General features: G+C 37.9%; 1 pseudogene across 1 annotated transcript; it reads right to left on the reverse strand.

Annotated features, from left to right (window-relative positions):
• Positions 1-1,746: 1,746 nt before the first annotated feature.
• On the reverse strand, positions 1,747-18,837 carry LOC106800010 (myeloid cell nuclear differentiation antigen-like; annotated as a pseudogene). Its single transcript, XR_015548599.1, has 7 exons — positions 18,192-18,837; positions 17,082-17,194; positions 7,746-7,913; positions 6,552-6,635; positions 4,831-5,250; positions 2,991-3,288; positions 1,747-1,992 (listed from the first exon to the last, which is right to left on the reverse strand). The product of XR_015548599.1 is annotated as a myeloid cell nuclear differentiation antigen-like (transcript).
• Positions 18,838-22,682: the final 3,845 nt, after the last annotated feature.

The raw sequence follows: 22,682 nt of genomic DNA on the forward strand, positions 1-22,682 counted from the left end.
ATGAAGCTATTTAAGTGAAAACAAAATCAAAGAGGCAAACTCTTTAGGATAGAGGGTCATTTCTTTCTTCTCTCATTTAGAGACACAATGTCCTTGGAAGTTACAAGTTCAAAGGGGAATCGGCGTGACATTAGGGGTAGCAAAGACATTGATTGGACAGGTCCCTGAAATGACTCATTCTCTAATTCCTAATTACCATCATCTACATATTCAAGAATAGCCAAATACAGGAAGTTTACATAAAGTGATAAGAATATGATGTTTTAGAATAACTCAGAATGCAGATTTCATTTGTGTATGAAGCAGTCATTTTCCTCAGTGTTCATAAGTCAAATTTTATTTGGAGGAAGTTTTAGCAGTCTGTGACATCTCAGGATGAAATCTGTTCCCTAACTAGCTGAGTGATGTTCTGATCTTGAGCGCTTCACTCAATCTGTCTCATCTGCAACGAGAAAACTAGATATAGTAACTTCTAAAGTTCCTTCAAAACCTGGTTTCCCAACATTATCTTGAAAAAAATGTCTATATATATATATGAATGTTATTAGAATGATATTGGGCAAGAAAATAAAAAAAGGTCTAAATTTTATTCTTGGCATCTAACCCTACCATAATATAAGACACATAACCAGAAAGGAGGCAGTGCAAGGGAAAGCAACTCATTATTATTCCTTGGATCTTTGGCCCCAACCATAAAGACAGAAATTTAATGCTTTTTTTCCTTAGATTAATTGTGCATAAATAGCCTTGGACCTTACAGTGGGAGATTTCCAATCTATCCTTCACAGCTTCCACCTCATCCACATTCCCCTCCCCATAACACATTTACCCCAAATCAAAATAGTAGCGTAGATTCTAAATGAAGGACTATAATTTACAATCTAAGTATCATTAGGAAACAGATTTTGCTTCTCTGTTACTTGTTTTTCTCATTAGGAAAATAAAAAGGAGAGCCCTATCAACCCTCTGGAGCTAGTGTGAAGATTAAGTGATACAAAATAATTGCAAAACACCAGGTATCGAATATGTGATTATTAAATATACTATAAATTACAGTTTTAGATATCTAATTTCTGCCATTGTACCCTAAAGTGAGTTAATTATTCCTCAGCGTTTGCCTAATGCAGGTCTTTGCTTGGCGCAACTTCCTGATGGAATCCACATATGTGAAATGTGAGAACCAGGAAATATTTTTGGAGAGCTACTGAGCTGTTGGTACTCTACTTAGTGAATGGAACTGGTTATTTCACATCAGACAGGGCTAGAACTGCTTTCAACATATACTAGTGTCTTTGTGCAAATCACCAGAAGCTGCCTCATTTGGCAGACAAATTAACTAGCTATGCCTGCTCCAAGAGATCAATTCTGAAAAGATATTCATTGTTCTGGGCTAAAGCCACCCCTCCTAGGACACAGAGCTGGGCAATTGAAGCACAAACTGGATTTCAGCCCCTGTCTGCCCTCTCGCTGGGTTTCTTTGAGCAGAGCAGAGCCTGTTCAACCTGTCCATTTTTGACCAGAACCTTACCCTGTAAAGATAACACCCAAAGTATAAATCCAAATATTTCTTGGGGCCTGTGTGCCCCACCCTGATTTGTAGGCCACAGACCATTTACTTTTAAGCAATTCACCAATGAATTAGACTCCTGGAGAAACACTCCTTTAGGGAAAAAAAAAAAAAAACAATGTTTATTATTTTTTTTAAATTATGAATTTTATAGATGTAAATTATGGCATTGAGCTGGTAGAGAAAAATATAAAAAAGAAAGTAACAAGCACCTGTAACACACCATTCCCAAGACTTAATAGCTGGTATGTATATCGCTGTATTTCAACCATGTATATACATATATTTTTTTCTGTGTTTAGATCTTGTCTCCATAAACATCATTATTAATGGCACCCAGGTTTTTAGAAGGAGAACTCTAGAGAGGTTTTCATATATGAATCAGGATTGAGCAGTTGTTTCTTGCTTTTCCTGGCCTTGATGACCTTGAAGAAGAAAGAGATAAAGATAGACCAGTTGAGATGCACCTGATCATACAGTTCTCCCTTCACTCACACTGTGTTTCTTTGCCGCAGGCTGTATCCCATTCTCTCTTCCTTTCTAAAAGGCTTTTCTCTCACTCTCTTCTATCTCCTTTAATGATGTCCCGTCTATTTGAATCATTACCCCCTCCTCTTGGTTGGGACCCGGAAATGAGATATTCACTCACACCCAGCATGAGTACATGTGGACAAGCAGGAGCTGTGGGGAATAAAGGGGAGAGGAAGGAGCAGGTGTACTCAATGTCAAGAGTTGAGGGGAAAGTTCTCACTGAGAAGAAAAGTGGGAGGAAGTTGCAAAAGATATTTCTGGTGCAATGTTGTGAGGGAAGGGTTGGAATGTTTGATTGATGGTCGTGAGAACTGGAAAGATCTAAGACCAAGTGCATTTCCGAGCACCTGGACATGTCAGCCTTTGTACTTGATCTGTTTGCATTCCAGTATTAGCCTTTGTTAGTGTCCCAAGAATCCCACATGGATGTATCCACATGAGTGTGATAAGGATTATGTACCTTATCATATAGAACTAACCACCTCTGTTTGTTATTGATCAGCATGTGTATCTCACAAAACACAGGTAATTTTGTCTTCTGAGACACTCAGGGGCATCCTTGATCATTTAATCTGGTATGATCTCTGGTAACCATCCTCTGAGATTGAAGATATTTCCCCCATTTTATAATTGACTAACCTGAGGTTCCTAATGTTTAAGTTCATTAGTCAACTAGCAAATCACAGAACCAGTATTTGAAACAAATCTGCCTTAAAGCAGCCCAAAGTTGCTAAATAATCTCTCTGCTTTGATAAATGCAACCAATTCTATATATTTATCATAGGTATAATATTCTTTGAATGCCTATCTGAAGTTTCTCTCTTTAATATGATTAAAAATATCCTTCTTTAAAACAGAAAGACTGATGGAAAGAAAGAATGTTTACACTCACTAAAGTAAAAGGATCAGTTTTCCACATGCTCAACTCGGTGTAATAGCAGCAGTCTGTTCTTTTTAAAGTCTGCTACTTTGGAAGAATGATGTTTCCCAGAAGTTCCCATCTTGATGAAACTGTGAATTACAGATCTCAGCTTCCTCTTATTTTCACTTAATGCCAATTCAAAGCAGATGAATTGAAGTTTATCTCCTTCCTCACAGTTGATTTGGGCCAGTCATCCATACATCACGACTTCCATCTTCCCTGTATTATCTTTTATTTCATAATAAATGAATTGAATCTTAACTGTTTTCTGCAAAAGAAAAATCACATTCATCCTCTGAGAACTGGATCAGGAATATTCACATCTATGAGAAATATAGAATGTTAGTGAAACTTTTGTCTGACTTGTTACTATGAGCTATAGGTCCAGAATTACAGGTACCAAATAGCTTAACACATCTTATTCAGAGAATTCTCCCTTTTGAATCCTCTGTCTAGGTTTCCTTCTTTTAGGTTTTGTCTGCTGGGTTCTTCTGAAAGAATTGATTACTTTCCTGATTTTTCCTGCTTCCACCTCAGAATAGCTGACATTTCTTAAGAAACTTGGATATATAGTCATGTGCTGCACAATGACGTTTCCGTCAAAGACGGTGGTCCCATAAGATTTACCACGTAACCTAGCTATACCATCTAGGTTTGTGTAAGCACACTCTATGATATTCCCACATCAACAAAATTGCCTAAGGATGCTTTCTCAGAATGTATCCCCATCTTTAAGTAACACATGACTGCATTGAGGTCTGATAACTTTTACAGGTTTCTTGGCACCTGTCTGAGAATAGAGAAGGAAGGCCATTTATGCTTCATTATGAGTTTGAGAAAGAGTGTTGCAAGTCCTAATTAAGTAGATTGTTATATCAACATGTAATTCTTTCTTCTGTCTTCTCTATTTATTCATTCCTTTCCAATCTGCCCAAATCTTGAATCTAGATCATCTAGTCCCATTATTCTTGTTTCTATCTCACTTACTTTACTCATTAATTATATAAACGCATAGGTGTGCACAGTCGTTTAAACAGAATGTACACAAAACAACAGGAGTAAAAGTAAAGAGCCACCCTAGAAGACATATATAATGGAGTATGAAACAATGTTTCATATAAAAATTTAGGTCAGCTAAGCTTAGTATTTCTATGATGTTTTGGGTTGAAATACCTACACTGATTATAAGAATTCACAAAAATTCTGCATTTTATTGTCCATGTTTATAAATTGAAGTGTTAAACTACATGATTACTCTATTCTTTTCAACATCTATATCTCTCTTATTAGTTAATGCCAAAGTCAGTTGCTCAACAATTTTTTGATGAATGAATGTGAAGAGGAAAGGGCATTTTAGCTGTCTGTTGGAAACAGCTGCATTCTAGGGCAGAGTAGTCTATTGATGTCTTAGTCTGGTTATCACAACTGGAATCCAAGCTTGAGAGGGCAATTGTTTATTCACAATTAAGTTAATCTGTCACTGAAACAGATGAGGCAGAACTCAAAGAAACAAAATCAGAAAGATATGTCTATTGACATAAACTCTGCACTGTTCTGGACCAGGGCAGCTGTTAATGGGTCATCATAGCTGATAAAATGCCAAGGTTTCTAAGGAATCTCTTTCTAAAGAACTTGCATGTTGTTACCTTGGGAAGAGGAATGTTCAGAGATTGTCTCTCCCATACGCTGAAGTAGTCAGGGGGACTTTGAGTTCCTGTGTTTAGGACTTTAACCAAACTCAAAATGGCAAGTTAAGACTCAAACTCTGAGGTTGTGAGAGAAATATTACAAAATAGTAGTGTGGGCTTACCTTATGCACCTGATACACTCCATTCACAAATGTTCCTGGAGCTTACGAGTACAGATGAATGATTTTAGGAGTTGCATTTGAATTTTTAATGAGTCTCTTTGAGACCTCCATCTTTCGGTCAGCATTAACATCAGACACAGATGAGGCATTGTAGATCTCCAGGAACCCATTGCACCCAATATAATCTGATATGGCGATGACTTTCTTTGGGATGAACTTCCCCTTCAGGCTGACAGCAAAAACCTTCACTTGGAAGAATTCGTTCTCAGTAGCCACTGTGGCATGAAACATCTTTCTCTCTCCTTCACTGACGGCATATGCAAATTGTACTGTTGCTTTCAGTACCATCACTTCTTTGGGGCCGCTCTGGAAACCTTCTTCCCTTGAAGCTTCTTTAGGTACAGCCTTCAATCTTGGTTTCTACTTAGAAGTACACACCAAAACCAGGCACAATTTAGAAAGGAAATAAAGACTTACTCTCTAGTGAGAACCTTCTCAGGCTTGATGTTGAGCCTCAATGAACACCCTAATTGGGTGAACTTGGAAAAAAACTAAACAAATATGGCTGACATGGCATAATTTAGCTAATGGAAAAAATGGAGAAGATTTAAACAGCAATATTATTTCTTATCGTCATTGTTTTATTACTTTTGTAGGAAGTATATTTTTATTTAAGAAGGATTAATTCAACAAGAAAAGTATTTATCCTATTAGAGTATAGGGGCAGTGAGCAATAGCAATGTTGTTGTGTAGTGATTACGAATAGGGATAAAGATGAAAAAATAGTCTTAATTTATCCCGTCAACTCATTTTAGTGAGCAAAGTAAGATATAAACAGGGAAGAAAATAAGTCATCCGTAATATCACTGAGCGTCAAGAATGGCTCCAGTCAGAAACCATTGATTTCATCTGGAATTAATCCCAGTAGACGTGGCAATTTAAAGGGAGCCCATTTCCAAGAAAACAGTACTGTGTTGAAAGGGGTTAGGAAGACAGTCCCTGGAAGAACCCCAGTAACTTCCCTAATTTAGAGATGTCCTGGATAGACACTTTTGAAGAGTAGTGGAATCACCCACCCCAAAACATACCTTCTCAGCACAGGATTATTTTGAAAACCAACAGACACAAGAGAAGCTCTAAAAACAGCATAGAATTTGTCCCTTTATAAGGGAAATTTACAGCTATAAAGGAAAGCTCCATTTGTAAGGGTGTCTCCCTCTGTACCAGGAAGAGAAGGATGATTCTAAATAAATGACAAAAGAATCTTATCAATGGAGGAGAAACTGACTTAAATCAGAATAACAAATATTACCCTTCTTTATCCTGCTTTTCCCTGGTAACCTCCTCATAACTGGCCTTCTCCCATCTTTCTTTTTTTTGACTTTAGCTGAAGATGATATTTGAGCTGATGGCTGAGGCCACCTCAAGGAGTTACTCATTTATCCTGGGTATCTCTCATGTATACATGGTATACATGTTAATAAACTTCTTCTTGTTTTTCTCTTGTTAATCTGTCCTTTATTACAGGAGTCTCAGCCAAGAAATCAGAAGGGTAAAGGGGAAATTATTTTTCCTCCTCCATCTTCTCCTGTTGAAATAATGGCAAGTATCCTGGATAGAGGCTTAGGAGAAGCCCTTTAGGAGAAGGGGCTCCATTAGGAGAAGCTTCTCCTTTAGGAGAAGCATGTCAATGGAGAAGCCAGATATTAGGGGATTTTTGCTGACCTCCTGGAGAAATCACTCAGTGATCTGCACCATTTCTGAGTTTCAGGAGATCACTTTGAATTGGAGGAGAGACTACTGATCTGTAAGAGGAAATATGAAAGCAAGGGTGGGCATGGCAGTCCTAGGGAATAGCACATGGAAACAGACTAGCTGCCTCCACAGACCAGCAGTGCTTCTTGTGGTCTGACCTGGGAAATTACAGTCCATTGGGTGATGAAGCTTAACTCTGATTGACTTCCCATCAATGTGGCCATTTCACCCTAACATCACGAAGTTCATTCCCAGTGCAAACTAGTCAGTAACAAGAAACCTCACGATAATAACAACAGCAGCACCCTGACGAGAAGTGCACAGGACTTAAGGAGGAAATTATGTATTTACTCTGAGGGTCATGAAAGAAGACCTGATGGACACACGTTCTTATTATGTTCATTGCAGGGTATAGGGAATACTAGAAATAACCTAAAGTCAAATGATACAAGATTATTTTTCTAATTTATTAAATAGCCATGCAATTATTCTTGTATATTTAAATAATAATTTAAATCTGTACTGTTGATTGAAATAACATTTCAAGATATAGTAAGTGAAAAAAAAACCTGAGTTATAGAAAAATATGTGTAATGTGATCCAACCTGGAACAAAATGATACTCTTTGTGTATATATATATATATGTATAACAAAAATCAGAAAGACTTTACCGAAATGTGGCATTTGATAGAGTATAGATTTCTGATAGTTAAAATTTAATTATTTTTGTCTACGCATCTACATTTCCTAAATTTTCTAAGATGATATTATTTACGCAATAAAAATGAAAGAGAAAGAATTGGTGATAGTGCTTTGGTTGGCTCTATATTTCCCCACCCTATTTCACCCTAGGCTGTGTCTTTTACTGCATATTGAGGGAAACAAAAAGCAAACAAATGACTAATTATACTCAGCACAGAATAGGGATGATTAGCTGCCCATGAGGTCATAGACTACCTAATGCAGATGGTGGCAGAGGAAGAGTCGGAATTCGCATATAGCTAAGCATCTCAAAATATACACTTGATAAATAAATGAGTGATTTAAATAAATATAGAATTGTATATAGTTGGAGGTTAGTGAATAGCTCTTTCAAGGTTCTGTTGATCTCTGTTATTATATCATAGGGAAGAAAATATAGGGAACAGGAACCTGGTACCTTGGTTAAGGAACTGCTGGATGGGGTTGGTAGAGGCATCTGAGGAGTCTGGGGAAGGTTCTCAGTTGGGCATGTGCTGGTCCCTGAAGGTTCTGGAAGCTGACTCTGTTCCTGGGATACCTGCGTCCTCATGATGTCATCAGTTTTGGTGGTTATGTCGTTCCTTTTCTGAAGAAAAATAGATGTTTGTTCTTTTTTTCTGGTTAGTTGTTTTCAAAATCAGACAAAACAATATATTTTAATTTCATTCTTACTTTTTAAAACAGGACCTTCATTCTGCTGATTTTCTCAGAAATAATAGCACACATTCAGATACCCTCACCATCTCTACTGCTCCCACCCCACCCAGTATTAAACACTTCACTCTAACAAGTGAAAAGCTCAGATGATTGAAATTTTATTGTTCTCCGATGGAATCCTGGCTCTGCCTAAACTGAAATCTGGCCTGAGCCACTGGGTCAAACACAACCCTTGGGGTTATTCTTTAGTAAGGAAACAAGTCTTAGAACACAATGTTCCGTACTTCTGGATGTTTATTAACTAAGACTTTCACATCAACCAAGTACTCAAATTAGGTTCTATCCCCTGCTCTTCAGGCTTCAGAAAATACAGCTCGCCATTTTTTGTGGTGCTCTGATCTTCACCTTATCAGATGAATTCTCCTAAAGCCACAGTTCCAGAGGCAGGATTCTGCTCTCCTTCTAGTATGCATCAGACAGACAGTTGTTACATTTATTATGTACGTACTGGAGATCATAGAGAAATGATGATCGGAGAGTGAATAAAGCAGGCAGTATATCTATCTTTTACACAAAGAAACAAGAAATGTGTGAGGAATGATAAGACAAAGAAACTTAGATGTGAGGTATGTAATAGTGAGCAATTTAAGCAGAGTTTAGGCTTGAGGTAGTAGATTATCAAGGTTTGTTTACGCAAGCTTCTCAGCCCTGACTTCTCTAGCTCTGGTGATAAGGATACAGGGAGAGAACCTTTCTCACAGGAGATTCATTTCCTGCTTTCAGGGAGGACAGAGACAGCAGGGTCAGAAAGCCCTTTTTGCTTCTCAAGTAACTTTAATTCAAAATAATCAATATGCTATTGTGGGATATTTTGGGGTGGCCTTCCCTGAGCCCCAACACACCTAAGCATTACCATTACCTTAATTTTTATACCACATATAAGCAAAATCATATGTCTTGATTATCTTCAACATCATTAATAAAAAACTCCTTTCTAACATTCATATTTTGATGTTAATTTGCCTCTGAGTTTACCATTTCTAGCATTCAGTAATCTAATTCATATAATGCCACCTGTTGACAGAGAGGTGGAGAAGAGAGCTGCTTAAAGTTCCTGCCTAGGGAGTGACTAAAATATCCTTTTACCATACCAAGCACTTCATTCCTCATTAGAAAACTTACAAAAGCTGAGATAATGAAAACAAGCAGACAAACAAACAAACAAAAAAACATTGCTGTATTGTGAAATTTTTCAAAATAAATTATAGTCATTGTAACAACTGTACTCTGATGCTGGAAGTATTATATGCCTCTTAAATGCTCATGTTTTAGAATTAAGCTGGATTTGAATCCTGGCTCTAACATTCACTAAGTTTGTGATCTTGAGGAAGACTTTTAAACTTTACAAGCCTCGGTATTCTCATATGTGAAATGGCAGTAACAATATCATGCTCATGGGGACATGTAATAAAGAAAAAAATGAGATAATGTACATAAAGAACGCAAGTTTTAGAGTCCTGCTCCCCAGTAAATGCTCAATAAATGCAAATGTCATTATTCCACAATATGTTATGAGTTTGTGTGTCTTCTCTTATGTACAGATGTTTTATGCTTTATGATGACCCTGTTGATGGAAACCCCAGGTTGAGGACTTATGGGAAGCACCTTATAAAAGAAACCTCTCTATTTATGTCTGCCATATGTAGTAATGTAAGCCCCTTGACAGAAGCATCTTGACTATTTTCTTTTAAAAATGAATTAAATAATGCTTCCATCACAACTGTAGAATTTAGATATCTAAAAGCTAATGTTTTGTTGGGTAATACTTTTAAATGGTAACTGGGTTTTCTCCCTCAGTGTAATTCTTTCTAGACTACCATTGCTCATTCTATGTTCACTCATGCCCTTCTATGCTCTTTGTTTGAAGGGAGACGCGATAGAAGAAATTAGAGATACTAATGGTCTGTTTCTGGTTCTGAATCCAAAAGCATAAAGCATCCATATCGTAGACAAAATCTTTGGCAGAAGTCATGAAGAATAAGAGCAAGAATTTCCTGCTCACCTGGTAGATCATACAGAGTGTGTGCCAGGATTATTTTGTAGGCTTCCTCTGAAAGTGGGTGGACACCAAAGAAGAAATGACAGTATGGTGTGTTTACATGCACGAGACCATGGAGGCATATCATTCTCCTTAGGATTCCTGTACTCAAGGGGTTCAGGTAAAACAGAAACATTACTGCGGATGAAGAAATGGCAGAGTCACCCATTTAGGCAAGTGGGATCTTAGCAAGGGTCACACAGACCCTTCCAAGCCAGTATGCATGAGAAAAGTTGAGTTGTCCTAAGATACTCACAAAAGTCAGTGAAGTGGCATCTGAATTGGTAGTGCCTAGACATGGGCTCCACCAATGGCCACCTGTGCCAAGATGGTGAAGACACAGAATGCTTGTTCTACTCCAAAAGTAAAACCTTTAAAACTACCAAGAGAAATATGGACTTTTGGATCTAACAAAAAGAACAACAATAAACATTTAAAAATTAAGAAACCCAGTATATAGGAAGCCTGTCTTCAACTGGTATGCATGGGGTGGTGGTGGAGGCTGCAGCCTGGGTCAGAGTGTGGCTTGGGGGTTGGGCAAGAACCTGGAATAGTCACTTAAGGACCCTCTTGCCTTTCTCTCAAGTTGCCTGCTAGTTCACTGCAGATATAGGCTTCTGTGCCCTGGGTAGAGGTAACTGCACAGGTGACATCATGGCCAAGCAAAAGGCAGGCTAGGATAGGATTTAATGCACATGGATATGAACTCAATATTCCAACCTGTTTTCTGTTCCCCTTGAACAGGAGCTGATAATCTGAATTTATTTCTAGTAGGAACAAAAAATATAGACTTATTACAGCTATGACAAATTCTATAAAGGAAAATATAGGGACCTGTGAAAGGGAACAGTAGGAAGATGTGATCTATTCTAGGAGGGAGCATTCTAGGAGGAGACCTTGCCCTAAGAAAGGAGTAGGTTAGCATCGGAAAATATTGGAGCAATAAACAGACAGGAGAAATAGATTTCAAACAAAAGGAAAGTAGTACATGTCAAAACACATGATATCGGAAGGAGAATGGAATATTGAAAATAAATGGTGACATACGGTTAGTGAGCAAAGGTGAAAGGTGTGAATGGAAACTGGAATATAAGGGATGAACAGATGTAGCCTGTTCATAGTCCTCTCTACTTGTCTGGCTTTTTTTGGTTAGTTCTTGGACCAAAAAATGACAAGAATCATCTTGAGATCAGGAATGATTTAAAGAATGTATACCTTGTAAATAGCAAAAGACTTAGAATCTGGTGGTGTGTCCAATTATATTCTTGATAAATCAATAAGAGATGTGGCAAACAAATTGTATTTAGTCAGAGATTAGATGAGGAACCCTTTCAAGATTCGATGGCACCTGTAAGTAGATTTTAGGCAGGTGTAAGGAATAGGGACAGAAGGATGGTACTTTGTTTAGGGAACCGCTAGATGGAGTTTGTCGAGGATGACCTAACTGAAAATGCATTGATTGCTGGAGTTAGTGGAGGCTGACTCTGCTCCTGGGAGGAACTTCATTCTTCTGGAGTCATAAGTTTGTGTGATTGTGTCTTCAATTGTTTGAAGGAAAGTAGACTATTTTTTTTCCTACATAATGGTTCTAGAGGAACAGATATTTAAGGACGAGATTTCTGAATTATTTTTGGATGGGGTTTCTGAAATTGGTTCTCCAATTTTATTTGATGTAAAGGTGTTAATAATTCTATTTGCAATAGTAAAGAGTGTGAATAGTTCATGGCATAATGTGGTAATAGAGATATGCAAAATATCATCATTGAATACTCATGATCAAATGCTTATGAGACACAGTTCTAGGTGATAATTTATATGACATTTTTGAACATTTTTGTCAAACTAACAAGTATAGTGAGACTGGCTTCTTGCTCCTGATTTCACTTGACAAAGCGGAGAAAGAAAAGGATGGGGTCAGGAATTTGAATTCCCATCTCAAGTGCTGCATAAATGACCTGAAAGCTTCTATCTCTGTCTTGAAAGAGACACTTATCTCCTGTAGCTGTGGAACTGAGATTGCTGATAACCAAATGTAGGGTTATCTCATCCTGTGAATGACTGAAGGGCAATGCAAACTGAATTCCCAACCTTACAGGATACCTAGTGAGGGCATTGACTGGTAAAGAACGAGATTCCGAAAATTGGAATGGAGACATATGGGAAGATCCTGATGAAGCTGGAGACATTAAGCCCTTAAATTCTGATAAGTCTTCTTTGTCAGTAAAAGCAGCCACTCCTCCTCATCTGAGATTAGCCCTGCTTTGCTGAAAAAAACTGCAATGGCTTCCCCTGACGCAGTTGCCTTGCAAGACACTACTGATTCTCCTCAGGACTCACCCCACCATCCTTCTTTGCTTCTAGACTTATAACTAGACCCAAGTCCCATTAGGCCTTGAATATGCAAGTAAATTACCTGATGAAGTGGCCTAAATGCCTGTGGTCTCCACTCCTGCTACACTACCTTCTCTCTCCCTGTCTGCACCTGTGTTCTCATGGGAAGTTCATCATGATCGGTTGACAGAAGAAGGGAAAATTCTGACCTGGTTTATGGATGGTTCTGCATAATATTCAGGAACCACTCAGAATTGGACCTATTCTGAGTCTATAGCACTATAGAACCTCTATCAGATGTCCCTGAAAGATGGTGGTGAGGGGAAATCCTCCTTATGGGCAGAACTTCAAACAGTTCACCTGGTTGTTTATTTTTCTCGGAAGGAGAAATGAGTCAGGCATTTTTATATACAAATTCATGGGCTATGACCAATGGTTTGACTGATTATCAGGAACTTGGAAGGAATATGATCAGAAAATTGGCAACAAGGACATCTGGGGAAGAGGTATGTGGGTAGATCTCCCTAAATGGGAAAAAATATTTGTATCCCATGTGAGTGCTTACCAAAGGATGACCTTAGCAGAAGAGGACTTTTATAATCAAGTGTATAGGGTGACCTGTTCTGTGGTTATCAGCCAGCCTCTTTCCCCAGCCACCTCTGTCATTGCCCAATAGGCTCATGAACAAAATGGCCATGGTGGTAAGGGCGGAGGTTATGCATGGGCTCAGCAACATGGGCTTCCACTCACTAAGGGTGACCTGGTACAGCCACTGCTGTGTGCCCAGTCTGTGAGCAGCAGAGACCAACACTGAGTGATTTCAGTATTGGCACCATTCCCCAAGGAGATCAACCATCTACCTGATGGCAGGTTGATTACACTGAGCTGCTTTAATCATGGAAGGGGTAGCGTTATGTTCTTACCATAATACCACTTATTCTGGATGTGAGTTTGCCTTCCCTGCATGCAATATCACATGCATGCAATGTTTCTGCCCAAACTACCATTGTGGATTTACATAATGCCTTATCCACAGTCAAGGTATTCCATACAGCATGGCTTTCCATCAAGGAACTCACTTTATAGGTTCTTTAGGAGCCAGGATCACAGGTTCAGGAATCAAGGAGAGGAAGTGGGAGTTGCACCATTCACTATTACTGCTGGTGATGCGCTAGCAAAATTTTTGCTTTCTGTCCCCATGAACTCATGCTCTGCTGGCCTAGAGGTTTTAATTATATAAGGAGGAATGCTTTCACCAAGAGACATAACAATGATTCCATTGAACTGGAATTTAAGACAGCCGCCTGGCCACTTTGGGCTCTTCACGCCTCTGAAGGAACAGGCACAGAAAGGAGTCACAGTGTTGGCTGAGGTGATTGACCCTGACTACCGAGGGGAAATTGGACTACTACTCCATGATGGAGGTAAGGAAGAGTACATTTGGAATACAGGAGAGCCCTTAGGAGGTCTTATGCTCTGCGATTAAAGTCAATGGAAAATGCTGTCTCCTTGAGCCCTGACATTGAGAAATGCTGTGGTGGTGGAAACAGTATTCACCAGAGTGCCTCTAGCCTGAACCTATTTAGATAAGGGGCTTTTGGGGGATTCCACCTCTGTATTTTCTCACCTGTTGTAACAGTATTGCATCTTGGATAGAGGCATTTTTAGTTGTACTCTCAAAATGGCTCTGTCTACACTGTAATAACTGAAAACTCTTGATATCTGTAGTTTGTGATAGGCTCTATTTTCCATATCAGTGCCAGTCAATTTTACATTCTCTATTCTTACACTCTCTGGTCCTTTAATCTGGTAAGAGAAAGACTAGAAATTCATTAGTTTATTCTAAAATTTTCTTAAATTTATTTCATGCCAATGCTTTCAGCATCCACTGCTCTTTTGCTATTATGCTTTGCATGCTAACAGAAAACCAGAGATCAGAGCGATTTATCTTTAATGTTGTTTCTCTTTAGTGTCCTGGATTCCTTGAATTTCAGCAGAACACTTTAAATGGAGGGTAGGATGCCTAATCAATGAGAGGAAGTGCTAGAGGCATGAGTGTGCCATGGGCTACAGTGGAACCAGTACATGGAGCCTTCCTAGCCTCACTCACAAATCAGCAGACCCTGGAGTGGTCTGACACAGGATATTACATACAGTGATCATCTGTGGGTGATTGTACTTTACTTGGATCTTACTTTTCATTAATGTGACTAATTCAGCCTGACATTGGAAAATCCTTTCCCCGATGAAGTTAATCAGTAACAGAAGACTCACACATGAGAATAACAATGGTAACAGTGATACGAAACCTGGCAAGGAACCACATGAATACAGGCCCCACGTGAAGAAAATTATACAACTACTTAGAGAGATATAATAGGACAATGAGAGACAAGTAAAAATATGTTCATTGCAAAGACATTTTTAATAGGAGATATTGGAAAGTCAATATACACAACTATTTTTTTAAATAAACTTTAGTATATCAATACAATTGATATACTAAATTTTATACCCATTAAATAATTATTTTTATCTCTATGGACTTGAAAGAATGGTCATAACATGCAAAATAAAAAATAGGTTACAGCATATTAATCATTATACAATACCATTTTCAGAAAATTGTGTATATACTTACATAGGAGAAAATCTGAAAGCGTAGAGAGGAAAATGTGGTATAATCTGGAAGTTGGAATTTCAGGGAACTTTAATTATTTTTAGCTTGATTTGCTGGTTGTCTGCATTTTCTATTTTGTTTTATGAAATAACCTTGTATTAAGAAAAATCTTGTATAAGGAAAATATAACAAGGTATGATCAAATTATGGCTGGTGCTGTGATTTCACCACTAGTGGCCCATCATAGTCTAATCTTCTTTATTGTTTATCAAGGAAATATAAAACCCTCATTTTTGGAGGGTTTTATATTTGGAAAGCTCATTGGAGTTTCAATTGGTTATTAGACTGTCTATGATGAATGAGGAACATTGCAAAAGGCTAGCCAGTCCAATTTTGAGAAGAGTACAGTTTAGTAAGTATTATAAGAAACATCTGATTATAGATTGCAACCACTTCCTTTCATTTCCAGGTCTTGGTGTATGTTCTTCCTTCTGCCTAGATTTTCCCAAACTCCTCAATTTCCCTCCCTATTCCACTACTTCTGTTTGTTTTTTTATACCCTTTAGAACTCACAATAGATATCACTTCTTTGACTGGATTAGATGACACTCATTTGTCCTTCATTAGCTGTGCTGATTCATATTTTAGTACTCAATTTTCGTTTTTCCATTGAGTAAATGTATTTATTGAGAGTTTTCTATGAGGAAGGTACTGAACTAGGCTCTGGGTTACAGGAGTTCCACACATCTGACAAAGTAGCTGTCAATTTGGAACTCAGAGTAAGGTGGGGTAGACAAACATGTATTAAGTCTAGTTGTCATAAGTGATGGAAAAAGGAAGAAATAAGGTCCTACCAAAGAGAACTTCATAATGATTTCACTTAGGCTGCTCGGGTCTAAATGAGGACTCCCTGAGAGTAGGATATCAATATTGAGATCCAGGGGGTAGATAAGTTTGGTCAGTTAAGAGATGTCCAGGTAGAGGAAAAATGCTGTGTGAAAATCCTGAAGAAGAAAGGAGCATGGTGTGTTGAAGAAACTTTAACAGATTAGTGAGCAAAGGGAAGAAGTGTGAAAGAGACTTGAGCAGTAGGCAGTGAACACACTGCTGTATTCACCTGGACTATTCTGGACTCACTCTACATCTCTATCTCCCCCTCCCAGAACAGCACAAGAGAGATACCTAACTGTGGTCAGAGATAACATCAAGTTCACCAAGTATCCCTTGTGGAAGCAAAAGGTTAAAATGTAGTGAATTCTCAATATACATATTTTATTAACTGATTAATCATAGGAGCTATTTTTAAGTAGGGGATGAGATCAGAATTTCAAGGTCTCATTCCTATATTTTGGGTTGAAGAAAATGAAGGAAAAGGGAAACAGGAAGAAAGTACTTCGGTTAAGAAAGTGAAGGATGGAGCTGATGATGAGATCTGAGGCGGCAGGAGATGGCCCGTGGTTTCAGATGTGCCAGCTCCTGCAGGACGGAGAGGCTCAGTGTGCTCCTGGGATACCTTATTCCTTTTGGTTGCCGTATTTTCTTTGGTTGTCTTTTTCTTTTTCTGAAAATAGTTTCATTTTCCTGTTAATGGTTTTTGTATCAAATGAAGCAGGGCATGTTTTCATTACTGAGTGGTCAATTTACTTATAGCTGAAAATGTTTTTAGATATAAGAGAGAATAGAAAATTATACACATCACTCCTCTAAGAACTTCTCTGGTAGGATGTGACTATCAGAATTAGAGAAACTGGGTTTTTGTAAACATGGGCAGAACATTTTCTCATCTGTTTCTCCAGTTAACACATCCCTGTAGAAGAGATTATGTCATTCATATTATATTATTAGAATTATGTCATATATATTCACATTGTGTTTTTAAAGCTCATTGCCTTTCACAAAGAAGATGATCAATTATTATTTATTTGGTATATCTGACCTTGATGGGAAACTAATGAAGAACCAAGTGTCTAATGGGGAGAATGAGTGGAAGTGTCTTAGCAGAGTTTCTTCTGTGGGACTTCAAGCCTGTGTCTTTCTTTCAAGCATACCTGAGCCACAGGAGTCTCCCCTGCTCTTTCAGATGTCAGAGCACTATTCATGGTGGGTGCAGGTGTAGCAGGACCTGCTTCTTCCTGCTTCCTCTTTTTCACTGGAGTTGTTCCTTTTGATGGAGTGGATTTAATATTCTCAACTGATGCAGAAAAAGGAGGAAATGTAAACCCAGAGCAGCTGGTCTCAGAGCGCTGAAGCAGTTTCAATGTTATTTCTTCTCAGCCTCTGCTTGTGGGTCTAGGTATGGTTTTGTCTACCCAGACATTTATTAGCCAGTGGGGCTGCAAGGGGACCAATTGTAACAACACAGGCAGGGGCACTGTCTCATGTTCTTCAGTGGTTTCCATACTGGTCCCATGTGCAGTGAGTACATCCTTTCATCATCTGGATTCCCATGCACCTCCGTCAAACCCTTTTCCTATTCTGTTCTATCATTTCCTTTTAAAAATCCAAGATTTCCTTAATACTGCCTGGTGGGTCACCATCTGTAAAAGATCTGTTCAAAGTGCAGAAACCAGCGAAAAGAAATATGCTCTGGATTTGTGAGGTAACAAGGCAATGTTATTTGCTTTTGCATTTACAAAATCTTTTTGTTTTTTTAACCCAGTGATTTTACAAAAGAAGAATTTCTTCACATCTTTGAGGGGTAAGATTTCATTTAAGTACTGCCTCATCTTTTTTGCCATAAAGAGTAACGACGGAGAAAATAGTCTTAATAGACCAAATGCATTGATTGGTTAATGTAAATATTTTGAATAGAAAAAACAATTTTTGCAATTTTGCTTGTCATTTTCTCATGTTTTTCATGTACTAGAAGTCTCAGTATCTCCTCAATTCCCTCTTGCTTTTGTTTTTTCTCTGCATCCCTAATATGCCCTCCAACATATATCAATCCCCATTAGAAAGGAGATGTCCTAAGTGATCAACTTGTTGACATGTGAGGTACTACGATTATCATGACTACTGAGTCATAATTAGGGAAAGAGATGTATCATCTATGACCAAGAAGGGTTCTATTCAAGCTTGGGAAGCGTATGGGCAGAGTGCCAGTGAGGGGGTATTCCTTATTTCCTTTTACCTTCTCACTTCGTTCTACTCAAGATTGCGAAGGGTCAGGGCAGGACAGTCCTGCTTGGGATCTTCCTTATTACCTTTTTGCTTCTCCTTTCTGAGTTTTTTAACAAGGCCTTTAAATTCTGCTATGTCTTTGAACAATTTTATTTGTTTGTCCACACAGGCAGCACCTCGGAACTTTTCTTCAGATCAGCAATCTTAATTCTGTTATATTCATCTTGCATTTTTGTAGTCAGTCCCAAATCATGGGCCAATAAGGACTTGACTACGTTAAAATAATAATGATCGATGTGCTCTAATCCTTTCAGCAGAACTATTTTCTTATACTCATTCACCATGTCTCAAATTATGGATGAGCCTACAAGAGAAACATGACATGACACATTTATACAGACAATTTAAAAGATTGGTTGTGTCTATGTGAGAGAGTGGCCCATATGAAAGAGCTGTCCATGGGGGTGTGTGACAAAGAGGGACTATAATTACTAGACATGTCACTGTGAAGAATGGGTTGAAAATTACTACAATAGGAACATCTAAGAAATTCTTCCTTATTAATGATGATATTTGAGTTAAGTCAGGGGTGGATATCATGGAAGGAGGTCTGGAAATAGGCAATCATTGCAGTATTTAGAGTATGGGCCGTATAGTGTCCGAGTCCCTGGTTCCTCCTCCCATCCTTATTAGGGCTGCAGTCTATCCCTGAATTCTGCCTATTGGTTCCTGACTCTTCCCATCTACTATGACTAAAGTAGCCTATGTACAAAATTGGCTGAAGCCTCTCACTTTATATGAATAATCTTCAGCCACAGCACTACAGTTCCATGCTGGGATATTGACCATTGTCAATTTGGCTCTTTCCTAATTTGGTCTCATTAGCATGCACTCTCCTTTGGTGTTATTGCCCAAAATGCATACCTTCAAAATTCATATGTTGAAGTCCTAACTCTCACCACTTCAGACTGACTGTATTTGGAGATAGGGTCTTTAAAGAAGTAATTAAGGTTAAATGAGGTCACTAGAGTGGACCCTAATCCAATATAACAGTCATCTTTATAAAAAGAGGAGATTAGGACACAGACACACACAGAGGAAGGACATGTGAAGAGGCAGCAAGATGGCAGCCATCTGCAAGCCAAGGGGAGAGGCTTTAAAAGAAATCAATCCTGCTGACCCCTTGACCTTATACTTCCAACCTCCAGAACAGTGAGATAATGATATTCTGATGTTTAAGTCACTCAGTCTGTGGAACTTTGTTATGGCAGCCCTACCAAATGAATAAACTTTGTGTTTGACCATGTCCTCTGTGTCCCATGTGCCCATATCCTGGTCCTTTTGCTGGGCATCTACCTGCTCCCTGGTGCAAAATCATGGCATTTATTGGATAGAATTATTTTAACAGTTGCTTGATTTTTCTCCCTCCAGGCTTAATTTCTCTAATCAGTTCTTTTTTAAGAGCTAGTTATCTTTTTCCTTCAATAGTTCCCCATTTTCTTTAGGAAAATTTCCTTTCTCCTTAGACTATCTTGGAGACCTTGAATAATTTGTCTCTTTTTCACTTCTACTTACCATTTCTCATATTTAAGCTCCAGAAATATAGCACACCCTGCTTTTTCAGGCCCTTTGTCCAAAAAGAACCTCCTACCTTTCTTCTTGAAAGGTAGAACTAGAGAATCAATGGCCTGCATTAAACCAATCAAATTTAATTTAAGATTCTGCCAAATTATGCAAATAATGGAGATATATTCAGCCTGTTACCAGTCAAATGAAAACCCTTGCACTGAGTATTTTTACACATAGTGTCCTAAACTCCAAATATAATTTCACAAATTCACTGTTTGTGAAAAATGACATTTCTATCAATATGGCATTTTTCTTCCCAATATCTGCCCTCAACACAATGACTCAAGAAGCAGAATATGAGTGCTAAGAGCTTAGGCTTTGGAATTCAGAATACCTGGTTATGGAACTTAATATTTTGGCTATAATGGGAATACCTAGAAAATGAATGAGTGTGTAGGAGAGCAGAATTTGCCACCCCAAAATGTGTCTCTTTGGCTTTATTATTTTTAAGAACAAAAAACTCAGGAAGAAACTTTGACCTTTCCCCTAACTACCTAAAAGAATTTAAGATAGAAGGCCCACTTCAGGAAGGAGCCATCACCATAGGTAATTACAGTACAACGTGAACTAAGTGTGGTAGACAGGGAGGAATCTAGCAAAGCCCATTTGATCAAAGTCCTCTCCATGTCCCATTGTCTCTGCAAGGCATGGCAAACATTTGCTTATCAAACACTTACTTTTCCATCTCCATGTGAATTGCCTTCCTCCCCTTTGAAGTCTCAAACCACTACCCCTAACATCCTCTTTTGTCTTTAGCTGAAGATGATATTTAAGATGATGGCTTTGGCCATTTTGGCAAGTTACTCATTTTTCCTGGGTTTCTCTCATGTGCACATGTTATTAAACTTGTTTGATTTCCTCTTGTTATTATGTCTCATGTCAATTTAATTCTTAGACCAGCCAGAAGAATCTAGAAAGGTAGATGAATATTTCTTCCTCCCCTACAAGTGCTGGTAAAATCAGATTGATAACTGTCTCACAAGGAGATAGGGTGGAACTAAGAAACAGAAAATATAAAAGAAAATGTAAGAGATGTCAGAGTATGGGTTAAAGTGTCAATCAATATCCACACATTATTCATTGCAAAAGGAGAGAAAACCAAAATGGAAAGGAAGACATATTTGAAGAAATAATGGGATAAACTTCGTGGAATTAAAATAACACAAATGTCCTCAAATTAATCAGGCCAACGGAGTGCCAAGTGGGAGAGTTAAAGAAAAACTCATACCAAGACATAATGTAGAGACACCAAAGAATCTTGACAACAAAGCAAAAATTCTAAAAGCTTCCTGAGATACAAAGGCTGAAGAATCAGATTTGCAACAGCAAAACTGCATGTAGGAGGACAATGGGGTAATTTTCTGCATGACTTGTCCTAACTACCCTATCTGAATTTTTGAAACAGAAAAAACTTTTGAAACCAAAAAGTTTGTGTATGTTTGCATGTGAGTGTGTGAATTTGGTAGCAAAATTTATTAGCAAAATAAAAACTGATCTGAGGAGTCCATGTATAATCTTTTTAAAATCCCACTTGAGTGTGAATGTTGTATTTTTTGTGCAGAAGTATCTGTATATTTGATTTGGGAGGCATTACCTAGACCCTACACCATGTGTGGTGTGTGCATTAAATAGCCTTTCTTAAGTCACTCAAATTCTAAATTCCAAACCCAATGTGACTTCAAGAGTTTCAGACAGGTGTTGCCAACTGATCTCAAAGGAAAAATCATTTTGAAACTAGAATGTCATATCTAGGCAAAGTTGCATTTTAATGTAAGGACCTAAAAAACAATTCTGTGATATTAACTGACATAATTAATAATCAGAAGACTTGAAAAACAAAGACACCCATGAAAACACTCTTTTAGGTATAGTGTTCAATAAGAAAACAAATAAATAAAGTCAAGAAATACTTCACGATAAAGGATGAGTGAACAACTAACTTAATTAGGTCTGTCAATGTCTTAAAAAGAAGTCAAGCCTTTACCAAAGAGAAACAAAACAGGAAGAAGATTCACATGATGTGTGGCAGGTAGTGAGAAAAGAGGATATGAGTTTACTAAGTTACTTGTCCTTAAAAGGACAATAGAAATACACATTTAAAAATATTGACAAAGAAGGAGAAGGAAGCCTAGAATAAGGGCTACAAATTGAAACAAAGATGGTGGAAACTAGCCAAAATATAGCATTCAACAGAACATCGTACAGGGTGAACCCCTCAAGAGGCAAAATTTCTTTTTTTTTAATCTACCTATATGTTGACAAAAGTTCATTTAAACGTTGAAAAAAAGTTGGAAAGATTTTATCATGCAAACTGTAATTTAAAAAGAGACTTTTATCTCAATTAGTTAGCTTTAAATAGACCATAAGACAAAGGACTGAAGTTTCATTTTTGAAGGGTAGCAGAATGTACCACCTCAAAATATGTCACTTTGGCATGTGGAGCTGAAGGCAATCAAGACTCTGCCAACTTAGGAAAAGCTTTGTACTTCCCCCTTAACTGCCTAAAAGAATTTAGAAAAGAGGCTTGTACCAGAAAGAGTGCTATTACCAGAGATAACATTTTCATCTGAGAAAATTATCTGCATGGCAGGGCAAGCATTTGTGTACCAAACATCTGCCCTTCTCATCTTCCTGTGAATTGCCTTCTTTTCCTTTGAAGCCCAGACCCCAGACTGCTGTTAATCTGTCTTTTTATTACAGGAGGGTCTCAGCCGAGAACCTACGATAGACGGAAAATTATTTTCCTTCCCTACGTTTACACGATGATAAAAGGTTTAAGACCCAAGAATATACAACAGTTCTAATTATGTGTTTCCTAATATCAATAAATATATATTATGTTTTACTACTTTATATTCTTTCTAGTTACTAAAAATAATATTATGTATTATGTAGTATAT

This window comes from Ceratotherium simum, chromosome 2, assembly GCF_057802395.1.
Source record: "Ceratotherium simum simum isolate JZ-2026a chromosome 2, ASM5780239v1, whole genome shotgun sequence".
Lineage (NCBI taxonomy): Eukaryota > Metazoa > Chordata > Mammalia > Perissodactyla > Rhinocerotidae > Ceratotherium > Ceratotherium simum.